Raw genomic sequence first — 13,823 nt, forward strand, 5'->3', positions numbered from 1 at the left:
TAGAGAGAGCCTGCGCACGATGGTGACCCAGCGCAGCCAGGAGTAAATTAAAAAAAAAAAAAAAAGACTACCCTTTCTTCACTGAGCTGCCTTTGCACCACTGTTGGAAATTAATTGCCTATTAAATGTTTGGGTCTATCTCTCAGCCCTTTTTTTCTGTTAAAAAAAAAAGGAGTGGGTAGAAAGAGCACTGGATGGGGCCCCCATCTTTGCTCTGCCATGTTATCATTGACTTCAGCTCTCTGAACCCTCACATCCACATCTGAAAAGCAAGGTGGTCGACACCTGTAACAGGGATTCTCTTTGAAGTGTGAGATTGCCGGGAGAGCTCTCCCTCCCCACTATGAACACCACTGCTTGTTTAAGAAAATTCTTCTTAACAACACACTTGTATTAGTTCTATAACATAAACTTTCATTGAACATGAAACTAAAGGGCTAGGACAGTGCTCGCTTCGGCAGCACATATACTAAAATTGGAACGATACAGAGAAGATTAGCATGGCCTCTGCGCAAGGATGACACGCAAATTCGTGAAGCGTTCCATATTTTTTGGATTCATTTTGATATTTGGCAAAACTAATACAATTATGTAAAGTTTAAAAATAAAATAAAATTAGAGGAAAAAAAAAAGAAAAAAAAAAAAAAATAAAGGGCTAGGACAAGATATGCTCTAAGATCCAGAAGAGACAGTGTGTATTATTGTAGATGTGACCAGGTAAAGACAGTTTGGTAGCCGGGGAAGCCTGCAAGCTTTGTAATGACCATGACAGGATAGGATCTGAAATGTGATCGTAAGATAATCAGATGAAATGGGGCCCCAAACACCTAGATTCTATTAAGACCTGATTCCCACTCATTGGATAACCATGTGACCAACTCAGCTCCCTCCCCTAAGCTGCTGGCGGCACCAAGAAATGGGATTCTAGGGGGAGGAGAAGCAACCAGCATTCTGTCTTGATTTGGAGAATGACTCCTATTGTTCAGGCTAGATAAATCTAGCCTGAACAATAGGAGTCTTGCGCTTTGGGTTTGCTTGCACTTGGAAAATGGTGACCTGCCTCCCAGCAGCTTTAGTCGCGATACCCTGTGCCCTACTGGTCCAAGGTACTCTCCCTGGTACCTCTGCTTTTCTTCCCAACTCATGCCCATGCCCTTTCACCAAAAGGTCACTAACAGGTTTCACTTAGTAGTTCTGCATTTCAGACCTGGCTGCATATCAGGAGCACCTGGGTAGTGAGTTAATAACACAGATTCCTGACTCCTGTCCCAGGCAGTTCTTCAGTAGATCTGGAGGGACCCAGACGCCAGCATGGATTATGAAGCACTCCAGGTGCTTTGGATGCCCACCAGGCCAGTACAGTGATAACCACTGTGACACACTGCCAGAGGATGTTTTTAGGGGTTCCCAGGTACAGTGATCCAGGCCTGAAAACACAGCCACACATGGGCAAACCATCCAGACAGGTGACCCTAACAGTAATCTCAACCTGCCAACACACCATCCACAGGTGGGTGTTAGTGATGGCAACTCCATGTGGGTCAGGGTGTTTTGGCAATACTGAGGGTGCCTCTCCCCTGCCCTGGACACAGTGTACATCTCCCCTCGGGCCTCCCCCTTCCACCCCAGTGGCAAGTTAACACAGATGGAACAAACTTCCAAAAACAGAACAGCTCTGCGGGAAGCATTCTTGGCTATGGGAGAATTCAGTCCAATTTGCCACCAATATCAAGGCTGGCTTTTGATTATGTTGATGACAAAGACTGTAAACAAAACAGCCTTTCTTTACTAATTAATTCCCTTCGAAGAACTCTAAAGATCTTTAATTACACAGTTTGAAAAGCAGCGGTTACCCAATCGGGCTGATCAGCCTGTGCACTCCTCTCTCTGCTCACCCGAAAGAAATATTTTGTTTTCCCTGCTTCACACACCTAGGATGGGTTTGCAGTAAATCCTGTCAACTAAACGCCTGACAAAAGTGCTCTGATGTCAGGTATAAAGAATGCCACCTACAGCTTAATGTTTGAAAAAAAATTTCTGAGGGCTGCAAACAATGAAGGTTTTTGTCTTCTTAATGCCCAGTATGCAATCGAGTGGAAATGCTACTTCCATCTGTAATCTACAAATGAAATTAAAGTTGTTGAAAGACACAGGGTAAACCAGAAGCCTTTGTTTCCTTGCAGAACAGGAAAAATTTAAACCACTAAATGTTTTAGCAGATTTACTAAATTTCCAATTAAATCATGAAATCTATGATTGCAAAGCTTGGTGAGAGCTGTCTGCTCTACCAACCTCCCCCCCACCCCAGCATACATATGATATCACAAATTAAACTATTCCCCCATATTTAGCTTCTTTCTGTCCCGCCTGTGGGGAAACTGAGGGGCAGAATGGGGCACACAAGCTTGAAGGGGAATGTGGCCAGCTCAGCAGTGTTTGAGGGCATGGCCCAGGTCGGTCTTTGGGGAAAAGAAACAGCAATTTGCCCCATGTGAGGGTTCCAGGGCCTCCAGCTGGTGGAGGCAGCCTGGTTGGAGCAGAGAGTTCATTGGTGGAGAGGGAGTCAGATCTGCTATACAAGAGCACCCTCTGCCAGTTGGCACAGAGGGCTGGCTGGAAAGACCTGCGGTCCAGAGTTGGGGGTGGGGCTGCTGGAGGGCACTGGACTCTGCTTACAAAGCTGGCGGGGCTGGGGGACCAGGCAGGAAAGAGATTCTATCTTCAAAACTAGACAGAGCGCTCACCTCTGGAACAATAGCTGGTGCAGGCAAGGGTGATGCTGATTTTTCCAAGGGCTCTCCACATTAATCCGCCCCACCAAATGCAGCCACTAGGAGCCTGAATGGTCCTCCAGACACCCATTCAGGAGAAAATGACGGGTGATTTTTGCCCTTGTCTTGGGAGATCTCCCGTGAGCACCGCTGCTCTGGCTGACATGTGTTTGTAAAGATAAAACACCAGGCTACTTTGGGGGCCCTCCCAGGCTATTACAAAGAGCAAGTGGTGCCAACTTGGCCTCTGCATGGCTTTTTAGAATTGAGTTGTTAATTTTTTTTTTAATATGCACCTCTTTCTGAAAAAGGATTTGAAGCAACATATAATAAAGGCAAACACAATAAGGTCATTCAACTAAAATTAGAAAAGCAAAGTGGTGGAAAGAAAGAAGAAGCAAGCATTGACTGTGAAATGTAATACAGTTACTGTGATTTAGCATCAGATTAGGCTTTGAGCTTCCTGGCAGCCATGGCAAAAAGGGACATTCAATTAGTCCATACAACCTACTAGAAGAGCAATTCTCCAAGAGAGGTATGCTTTTTTCTTGGCATTAAGTTTCTTGTAGAAGACTTGGTAGAGGAACTCTGAAAACATACAGTATGTTTGACAGTCTAGATGTGGAAGGGTAGAGCAATAAACAAGCAGGCAAAGTCCTACTCTAGGGGTATGATCTAACAGGACACTAGAAAAGAGCTTGGCATCCTCAGAGGGGTGGGGGGGATAGCAGGCGAGTTCTCTTTAGCTTAGTTGCTAAATAAGGTCAGATGTAACAGATGCGATGTTTTCAGATGTAAGTCTCAGAAATCCCACCTCACACTGGCCTAAATAATAAAGAAATGTGATTTCTTTGGTTCAGCTGCTCAGTCATGCTTTCCCTGTGCTACACCAGCATCACCATCGGCTCCATCCTCAGGCTGATAGCAATATGGATGCCGCAGCTCTGGGAGTCACACATTCAGGACAACCTTCACAGCAAGGCAGGAGATCATTTCTTCCTGTGACTTTCACTTAGGATGGAGGGAATTTTTTATTGCTGCTGTCCCCATCCCATTCAACAGACTTCCTTTTTCATCTTACTGGCCAGAATTGGCCCACATGCCCATTCTTGATTCAGTCCTGGCAAGGGGGATAGGGACACCCATAGACCAAGTAGGCCACTCCTATAGTTCTTGGCCAGGTGGGGAAGGAGGATTCTTGATCAAAATTGGGGTTGTAAGAAAACGGGCAGGAGATTAATGGTTGCTGGAGTAGACAGCTAACACTGCCATTTTGGTCTTTAAATGCCCCTCCCTGGATGTCAAGATTGGTGTAGGTGAATAGTTATCAAGGCTGTTGGAAGGTCTGTCTGCTTGGTTTTCTCAGAAAAAGAGCATCCTTACTATTTTTGAGTCAAATTTAACGTTTCCCATACCTTCTGCCTTTACTTACTTCTCTCAGGTCTTTGCTCCCACTTGTATACATTAAAAAAAAAAACAAAAACAAAAAAAAACCTGACTGCTCTTTTTCCATCCAATTTTACTCAGATAATAATCCATCTTCCATACTGGTAGAACAATCTTCTTAAAAAATAAATGTACTTTAGGACTCCCTGGTGGCTCAGTGATGAAGAATCTGCCAATGCAAAAGACACGGTTTCTGTTCTTGGTCCTGGAAGATCCCACAGGCTGCGGAGCAACTAAGCCCATGTGTCACAACTATTGAGCCTGTGCTCTAGAGTCTGGGAGCCGCAACCCCTGAGCCCATGCAACCACGAAGCCCATGTGCCCTACAGCCCGTGCTCAACCGCAAGAGAATCACTGAAAAGAGAAACCTGTGCACCTTAACTGGACAGCAGTCCCACTTGCTGCAACTAAAGAAAAGTCTGAGCAACCGCAAAGACCCGGCACAGCCAAAAATAAAGAAATAAAATTATTGACAAATAAAATAGATGCACTATATTACTCCTTCGTTTAGCAACTTCTTCGACTTCCTATCATCTACCACACAACATCAACAATCTTTGCATTAGCACATAAAAATGAAATACTTAGGTATACATTTAACAAATGTGTACAAGATCTGTATGGGGAAAGCAAAAAACTCTGATGCAAGAAATCACAGAAGCTCTAACTCAGTAAATTGAGAAATATTTAATGGCTCAAATATTTCCTAGCCTCACGGCTAGGAAAGCTCAATATTGTCAAGACGTGAATTCTTCCCAACTTGATCTATAGAGATTTAATGCAATTCCTATCAAAACCCCAACAACTGAATATTAACAAACTGATTAGAAACGTTGTATAGAAAGGCAAAAGACTTGGAAGAGTCAATGTAATATTCAAGAAGAGTTTTGAGGACTGATTCTCCCTATGTGTCAAATCCATCAAAGTCCCTATCTTAGAGAAGCCCATAGTCTATCAGAGAAACAACAATTCAAACACCTTAATAAATATTTCACTAAAGAATTCAGCTACTTTGTCTTGCTGATTGTAGTCCACAGGGTCAGAACTCTCCTTGCAGTTATGGGATGGCTTCTGAAAGCTTCCCTGTTTTCTTCAGATGGTGATGTTGCCACTACCTGATAGTAGAGAGATGAAACGGCTATTGCAATATTAACTGCCATGTGTATTTCCAATGTATTTTTCCATGTAAGTAGTGTGCCCATTCTACAGGGTAGCAAAAGAGACTCAGAGAAGTTCAGGAATTTGGGTAAGGTTGTTCTACCAGAAGACAGCAGAGCTGGTATTCAAACTCGGGGCTTCAGAAGGAAGAACAGAATTCCTACCACCTGCTGGTGGCTTCAACCCACACAGAGACCCGCTTAGCTGGTATGTGAGAAGGGAGGACGGCATCATGAGTTGCCTGGGCTCAGAGCTCATGCTCTTGATCACATGCCACCTGCCAGCTCCTCACCCAGGACTAGTGCTCCTGGAAGAGGTGCCTGGAGACGCAGACCAGGAGCTGGAGTGGGCAGTCCCGACTCCATCCTCATAACCAGGGAAATGCATGGTCATCTCAAGAAAGCAAACGGATTATGGCGGTAAGATGTAAAGGTGCTTTGGGTAACAGCCTTAGTGAGGAATGTTTGAAGGCTCAGCATGGTTCACTGACCTCTGGAAATACCTCAGGTTACAATAAAACTACACCTGTCATTCTGAATGTGTAGGTAGAGGGCTATGTGGGAAGCTTTCTGCCAGTCTCTGAAGGCAAAGAAAGGGGATGGAGTCAGAAAGCAGTTCTGGGTGGGGTGTCCCTATGTAGAGACCATGGAACTGTGGACTTGGACTTGGGGATTTCCTGCCTCTGTCTCCAGCAGTGAGAGGGAGGAAGGCAGTGTCTACCTTATCAAGTACAGGGCCTGAGCCTGAATGGCCTGGGGGCCGTGGGACAACATTGAATGAACTGTGCACTTCTAAATGGAACTCTGAGAGGAAGGGCAGCAGCATACGAATGATTTAACAAAGGAAGAAGTGTTGTGATGCTGAGGTCTTTTTATCTTTCCTGCTGCTACTGCTGCTGCTAAGTCGCTTCAGTCGTGTCCGACTCTGTGCGACCCCATAAACCGCAGCCCTCCAGGCTCCACCATCCCTGGGATTCTCCAGGCAAGAGTACTGGAGTGGGTTGCCATTTCCTTCTCCAATGCATGAAAGTGAAAAGTGAAAGTGAAGTCTCTCAGTCGTGTCCTAGCGACCTCATGGACTGCAGCCTACCAGGCTCCTCTGTCCATGGGATGTTCCAGGCAAGAGTACTGGAGTGGGTTGCCATTGCCTTCTCTGTTATCTTTCCTGGTATTTATCAAATTCCAGAACATGCAGAGCAATGTTAAGAGGTGACCCTGTGATGGGGACTTTCCATTACTACCAGGCTCTGAGGGCTCCAAACTTTCCAAAGGGATCTGTATGCTAAGCAACTGAGGCTCCAATGTGCGCTGTCTGAAAACATTTAGGAAAGATTGAGAGAGATGAAATACTTCTTCCTTTCTCTAAAGTAGGGATAAATTGAAGGTCAAGTTGAAGATCAAGCCTATGTTAACAGGTCCTAAAAGGATAGTCCATGATTGCTACAGGTAGGAGTGAAGAGGGCAGTGCAAGGGTTGATGCAGCCCCACCCAGCATGGGGACCCCTCCTATCATCCTGGGAGGTGCCGAGGACAGAGGATCCGGGGACTGTCTGGCAGTGGGGAAATTGCTAAATCATCTCAAAGATCCCCTTTCAAGTCTTGGCTGAGACATGCTAACAGGGGAAGCAGGCTGTAGGATGGCCAGGGGCTCTTCTTGTATCTTCAATACTTGACTGCCCTTTGGAGGGCAAATACCACCATGCATGACCGGGAGAAAAAACATAAAGGAGAGGCCCTTCTACCCCAGATATTTCTCTAACCTCATCTCATCCTCATTCCCCGATAAAGTTCAAATTCCTGTGGTTGGCACGCCAAACCTTTCAGGAAATGGCTGCAACGAACCACTCCGTGCTATCTCCCTGCTACTTCAGTTCTAACTCCTGCGTGGGCATCACACAGACCTTATCCCCTAAACACAGCACATTCCTTCAAGCTTCTGTGCCTTTATCCATGCTGTCCTCTCAGCCTGGACCACCTCACTCTCTCTTACGGTTCCGTTTAGTTCAGTCACTCAGTTGTGTCTGACTCTTTGCGACCCCATGAATCGAAGCACGCCAGGCCTCCCTGTCCATCACCAACTCCCGGAGTTCACTCAGACTCACGTCCATCAAGTCAGTGATGCCATCCAGCCATCTCATCCTCTGTCATCCCCTTCTCTTGCCCCCAATCCCTCCCAGAGTCTTTTCCAATGAGTCAGCTCTTCGAATGAGGTGGCCAAAGTATTGGAGTTTCAGCTTTAGCATCAGTCCTTCCAATGAACACCCAGGACTGATCTCCTTTAGGATAGATTGGTTGGACCTCCTTGCAATCCAAGGGACTCTCAAGAGTCTTCTTCAACACCACAGTTCAAAAGCATCAATTCTTCAGCGCTCAGCTTTCTTCACAGTCCAACTCTCACATCCATACATGACCACTGGAAAAACCATAGCCTTGACTAATCGGACCTTTGTTGGCAAAGTAATGTCTCTGCTTTTGGATATGCTATCTAGGTTGGTTACAACTTTCCTTCCAAGGAGAAAGCGTCTTTTAATTTCATGGCTGCAATCACCATCTGCAGTGATTTTGGAGCCCCAAAAAATAAAGTCTGACACTGTTTCCACTGTTTCCCCATCTATTTCCCATGAAGTGATGGGACCAGATGCCGTAATCTTAATTTTCTGAATGTTGAGATTTAAGCCAACTTTTTCACTCTCCTCTTTCACTTTCATCAAGAGGTTTTTTAGTTCCTCTTCACTTTCTGCCATAAGGGTGGTGTCATCTGCATAGGTAGCCCCAGATCAGCCAGCTCTGCCTCTGGAAAGCCTTCCATTTCCTCTAAACTGGAGTGGTGCCCTTCTGTGAGCTCTCCATGCCCACCCCCAGGGCAGCATTTATTGCATTGTGATTACCCGTCCCCCCATCTGTTTTTGTACTCCACTGGAGACTCGGCAGGGGCAGCACTCTCCCAGGTTTCCAATAGGCACGCATCTCCTGGTAGGAGGCCAATCACGTATTAGTTGGTTGACAAATGGAGGCTGAAAAGAGCAAATATTTGCTTAGTAAATGTGTAAACAAAACGTATTCATAATTCCAGTCACTATATTTAAGTTCCTATGTGATTAAGTTTTTGTTGTTGTTGTTGTTTGATTGGGCTACACTGGGTCTTAGTTGCAGCATGCACTATTTTTAAAATAAATTTTTAAATTTAATTAATTTATTTTTGACTCTGCTGTGTCTTTGTTGCTGCGTAGACTTTTCTCTAGTTGTGGCACACAGGTTTCTTCTTGTAGTGTTTTCTCTTGCTGCAGAGCATGGGCTCTCGGGCACATGGGCTACCGGTGTATTTGACCATATTGACTCCAGTAATCATCCGTGTCTCTTCTCAGTCTGATTTCTTGGAGACTTGTCCAAATCATATGCTAAACTCCTGTCTGCATATCCTCCCTCTGACTCATTCTTCCGCACTGAAAGTGGACTGTCACCTCTACCATCTTGAGTCTACCATTCTTTGTCCACTTCCTCTCAGTCGTGTTTGACTGTGGATCCCTCCCTCTGTGGAATGCTCTGTATCCTTGGTGGTTTGATACCATACCAGCTGTTGCCTCCTAGTCTCCTTTGAGGATACCACTCTCTTTGTCGTTCTCTTGAAGGTTCATGTTTCATGCGACTTGGTCCTAACCCCCTTTCTCTCTCACTTTATGCCCTGCTCATGGGAGATCACATCCATTCCAGGAGCTCTATATATCTATTATCTATCTACCTAACTATCTGTCAGTGGCTTCCAATCCTCATCAGCCCAGAACTCACTCCTTAGTGCCAGACCCATAGACTGAAGTCTTAATGGAATCTTATTCCTTTATCCAACAAACATTTTACTGAGCACCTCTTATCTGCCAGACATTGTTGCAGGTGCTGGATATATGTAGTGAACAGAACAGACAGAAAGTCTTGCCCTCATGAAACAAATATCTTACTAGACAAGTCAGAGAGTAAATTAACCAGGAAAATAAATAGTATGTGGAAACCACAGGCTTCCCTGGTGTCTCAGTAGTTAGGAATCTGCCTGCCAATGCAAGTGATATGGTTTTGATTCCTGATTCAGGAATATCCCCTGAAGAAGGGAATGGCAATCCACTCCAGCATTCTTGCCTGGGAAATCCCATGGACAGAGGAACCTGGTGGGTTACAGTCCATGGGGTTGCAATGAGTTGGACATGACTGAGCAACTGACGCATACACACACATGAGAGCCACCGGAAAGTGGTTAGCAGAGAAGGGATGTCAGCTGCTCAAGTATCTAAAGGCTCAACCTGGCTGCTGTGTTACAAACAGACTGGGGGAGGTGGGGAGGCAGAAACAGGGGTGCCAGTTAGCTGACCTCTACCTGTGAACGGCGCACAGGCACCTCAGACTCAGAAATCCAAAAGTAAACATTCCCCAAACTTGCTCTTCCTCCCATGCTCTGCAGTTCAGTGAAGGACAACTGAATCCACCAAGGACTGGGGTGGGAACCAGGGATCCCTGACCACTCCTGCCCCTTCCCCTCATAACTAACTAGTTACAAATCCTCTTTTTTCTAGCTTATGAGTGCTTCATTCATTCCTTCATTCATTATTTCATTCGGTTACCAGATGTTTACTGAAACTTATATTTCAGGCCAATAAGGGGAGGTAAGCAATCAGATGTGTTCCCTGCCCTCTTGGAGCTTTGAGTTTACTATGGGAAATAAATAATGCAAACAAAAGTAAGCCAATACTCACATGACTTCCTCTCATGATAAGGACTATAAAAAAAAATAAACTTGTTTCAACAAAGAAGAAAAATACGAGAGAAAAACTTAGATGTTGGCCAGTGAAGAGCCCCACAGGGAAGGCTCTGGGCTAAAAGGGATGGGTCATGTGAGAATGGCGCTGTAGCAAAAGGCACAGACTGGGAGGCTGAAAACAACAGAATTTTATTCTCTCCAAGTTCTGGAGGCTAGAGGTCAGAAACCAAGGTATCAGCAGGGCCATGCTCCCTCCAAAGGCTCTAAGGAAGAATTTTTCCTTGCCTCTTCCTATTGCTTTTGTCCACAGTCCTTGGCCTATAGACACACCACTCCAACTTCTGCCTCCATCTTCACAGGGTCTCATTCCCTCCATATCTGTATCTTTATATGCCTCTTCTTATAAGAAACCAGTCACTGGATTTAGGGCCCACTTTTACCCAATATGACTTAATCTTAGTTAATTACATCTACAAAGACCCTACTTCCAAATAAGGTCACATCTTGAAATTCTGGGTGGACAAGAATTTTTAGGGCCCAAAATTTGGGGACATGATTTAACCCAATACAAATGGCAGGATCTTTTCCAGGCAGGTGGAGTAGCTTTCACACAGGCCCTGCATGGAGAAAGATGCTTGGAGTGTTTGAGGCCAGTGTGGCTGAAGTAGGCATAAGGAGCAGAATAGACCCAGAGAAGCTTGGAGTGACAGGCAAAGCCAGATCACAGAGGAAAGAGGGGCTGGGAAAGGGAGAGAGAGAGGGAAAGCCTGAGGCACCAATGATATGGAAGAGAAGTCCAAAGGATCAGCATCCTGGACAAGGTGGCCAGAACAGGATGTCACAGTTGGGACAGGGTTGGTTTGTGATAGCAGGAAGGTTCAAAAGTGGAGAAGGGGAAGACGGGCAGAGGCAGGTGAGTGTGATGGTGAGGAAAAGAGAAATCCTTTCTAATGGCTCCTCTGTGCACAACAAAACAGGAGATAGCTGGAAGGTGGAGGAAAGGGAGCTGGAGTTTGGAGGAGAGAAGAAACTTGTGATGGTTGTCTTGGGGACAGGGAAATCAAGCTTACCAGGATGGGTAGGCAGAGTTAAGAGCCTTTTCCATTAAAAAAAAAAAAGCCTTTTCCAGGTTCAAGGTTCTCTTGTATATGCCCATTTCCCTGCCTTTCCACAGTCACTTCCCCAGCTTTGGCCACATTATCGCCACTCTGTGACTGTGACCGCATCCATCCGACGGGTTTCTCCTTCCTACTTTTCCCCTACTCCAGTCTGTTCCCAACATCGCTGTCACTCTGATCATGCTACACTCACATGGCATCACGCCCCAGTGTGGAATTCTTTTTAATAGTTTCCCATCGCCCTAACATACAACCTTAACTCCTCCATCTGAGTCTTCAGCTCCTTCATGGACTGGTCCGCTCTTGCTTCACATTCATCTTGCCACTTTCATTTCAAATTCTGCATTTCAAATATCCAGAGTTACTATAAATTCCTTGAATGTGCTACACATTCTGAGACTTAGCACTCACCATTCCTTCTTCCTGAAATTCTCTTTCCCCTCTGTTCGCCCCTCCTCTCCTGTCTGCCTGGCTAACTCTTCTCCCCTTTCAGTGGTCCCCTCCTCCTGCAGCTTTCATCTGTCATTCACCCACTCTGAGTTTGGGTAGGTTTCCTGCATAACCCTCTATGCTTCCCTTTTCTTTTTCTTCAAAAGCAGATACCATATAACAATGTAATTGCTTCCTTATTTCTATTTGGCTCTCATAAAACAACCTCCCTAAAGTACCACGCCTATGTTTTTCATGTTGCTTTCTGCATAGTATTTTTTTAAAAAACTATTAAAAAGGTAAATAAATGAAAATATTAAGATGAATTAACGTTTGTGCTGAAGGTTGTGAGTAACTCAAAGCTTTCGAGCAGATGACTGCTTCCCCTCAAGGCACGACAATGCAACTGAACTGCATGCTGGTGACATCAGGGAACCGCACTCTGCATGGCCATTGCAGCTCAGCTTCCTGTCTCACGCTCTGGTTCTCAGTTGGACTCCTGACTTTCCATCACAAATTGCACGCGGCTTTGTAAGGGTTCCCCACAGGATAATCTCTGCTGTGTCTTTTTGCTCTTTCCACCTCCTCCTGCAATCTGTGGTCTCTGTTATTTGGTTATAGGTTATGCTTTTCTTTATAAGTGGTCTTCCGGCTTCTTAAAGCCTTGGGACAGTGTGTGTATTGTAGTCTCTTGGGTCATTGGATTTTGAGTTCTCAGAAATTCTTTTTTTAAGCTGCTTTTTTCCTGTAGCAAAAACAGCTTTGTCCTCGTTCTAACTCTTGAGTGGTACTTCCTGCTCTGCCTCCCAGCAGTGGCCCAAGGATATACTCCCACTCATGCCCAAGTTGTCCTCAGATGGCTTCTCAAGTGACAATGGAAAAGAAATACAACGTGCATTTCTCTGTGATCGGCAGGCTTTCTGATCTTGTTGGAGGCGTGTTGATTCCACTACTCCTGCATGCAGATGGACCGTGACCAGTTTACATCTTTAACCCATTCCACTGATGAGGCAAGAGTTTCTTTTCTCAGTTGTAGACTTCACAACAGGGGAGTCCACACCAGTTCCTGTGCCATTACTAGATGAAATAGGCTACCGTTTGCCCTTCTGCCCCATCTTCTAATAATGTACTGCTTACCATGTTCCAGATATCACATAAACAGATACAGTGTACTGACCTTTGTGGATTCCTCTATTGGTAGGATAGAGGAAATAAAAGAATTCCCATCCCCTCTTTCTTTGTGTGTTGATCTCAATACCTGTACATTCTTGTTGGGACAATCCTGCTTTATGAATTTGTCCATTTCAGAATGCACATTTAATTTTGGCTCAGAAGACACCATTTTCTCTTGTGTAGAGTTTGTAAATAAGCCTTTTCCAAAAAAGCATGTTTTCAGCACTGTAGTCTGTTTGAAATGTAGCAGACATAGCATATTGATGTTTGACATTTACTCCACTGCCTTCTGGAATGCCCTCCATACTGCAGAGGATGGGAAATGAGAACTATGTTTCCAGACACCAACCTTGCAGCTGGGGTTCTGGGACTGAGCTCTGTCCAGCCAGTCAGATGCACGAGGTTTGGAAGGCAGGAGTGAGACACAGCCCTCACTTCTGCTCTTTTCACTGGGAAGCATGGTCACTCACGTTCAGTTTCACTGTGTCTGACTGCTGCTCTGCGTGTTTAAAGCTGTGGTGGGTCAGTTGTTTCTGGTGTGGATTCTAGTGGACACTTGGGTGGTTCTGGTTGCAGCAGATACACGGGCTTCCTAACCATGATGGCTCCCCGATGGCAGCAGCGGTGTTATGGTTCTGGGGTTGGGGCAAGACATAGCTTGCTGCTCTGCCGGAGAGCTTCCTGGTGGTAGAGGCTGCAGCTCTGTTGGTGACCCGGCTCTGCAGAGCAGTGTTGAAGTCATCCTAGAAAGGATCAACCTAGAGCCTGTCTCTACTAATTTGTGAGCTATTTAATGTCATGTACTAAGTTCCTTTCTGCTGAAGCTAGTTGGAATGGATTCTGAATTTTGCGAGGGGACTCTGACTGATATACCAATGGGAGTAGTTATTTGCAATATTAAACATAGCTTCTGCTTAGAAAGATTTTAGGGCAAGAGAAGCAGCTAAGAAGAGAGGCAAGAATCAGGCTTTTTGTTGGCAGCTGC

At 45.3% G+C, this 13,823-nt stretch overlaps 1 non-coding gene across 1 annotated transcript; it reads left to right on the forward strand.

Annotated features, from left to right (window-relative positions):
- The first annotated feature begins 445 nt into the window (after nucleotides 1-445).
- LOC147364292 (U6 spliceosomal RNA) lies at nucleotides 446-552 on the forward strand. The gene has a single exon (XR_015135641.1). It is a non-coding gene; the product is annotated as a U6 spliceosomal RNA (small nuclear RNA).
- Nucleotides 553-13,823: the final 13,271 nt, after the last annotated feature.

Source organism: Bos grunniens, chromosome 10, assembly GCF_055505025.1.
Source record: "Bos grunniens cultivar Pamir isolate PY7600 chromosome 10, Bosgru_T2T1.0, whole genome shotgun sequence".
NCBI classification, from domain to species: Eukaryota; Metazoa; Chordata; class Mammalia; order Artiodactyla; family Bovidae; genus Bos; species Bos grunniens.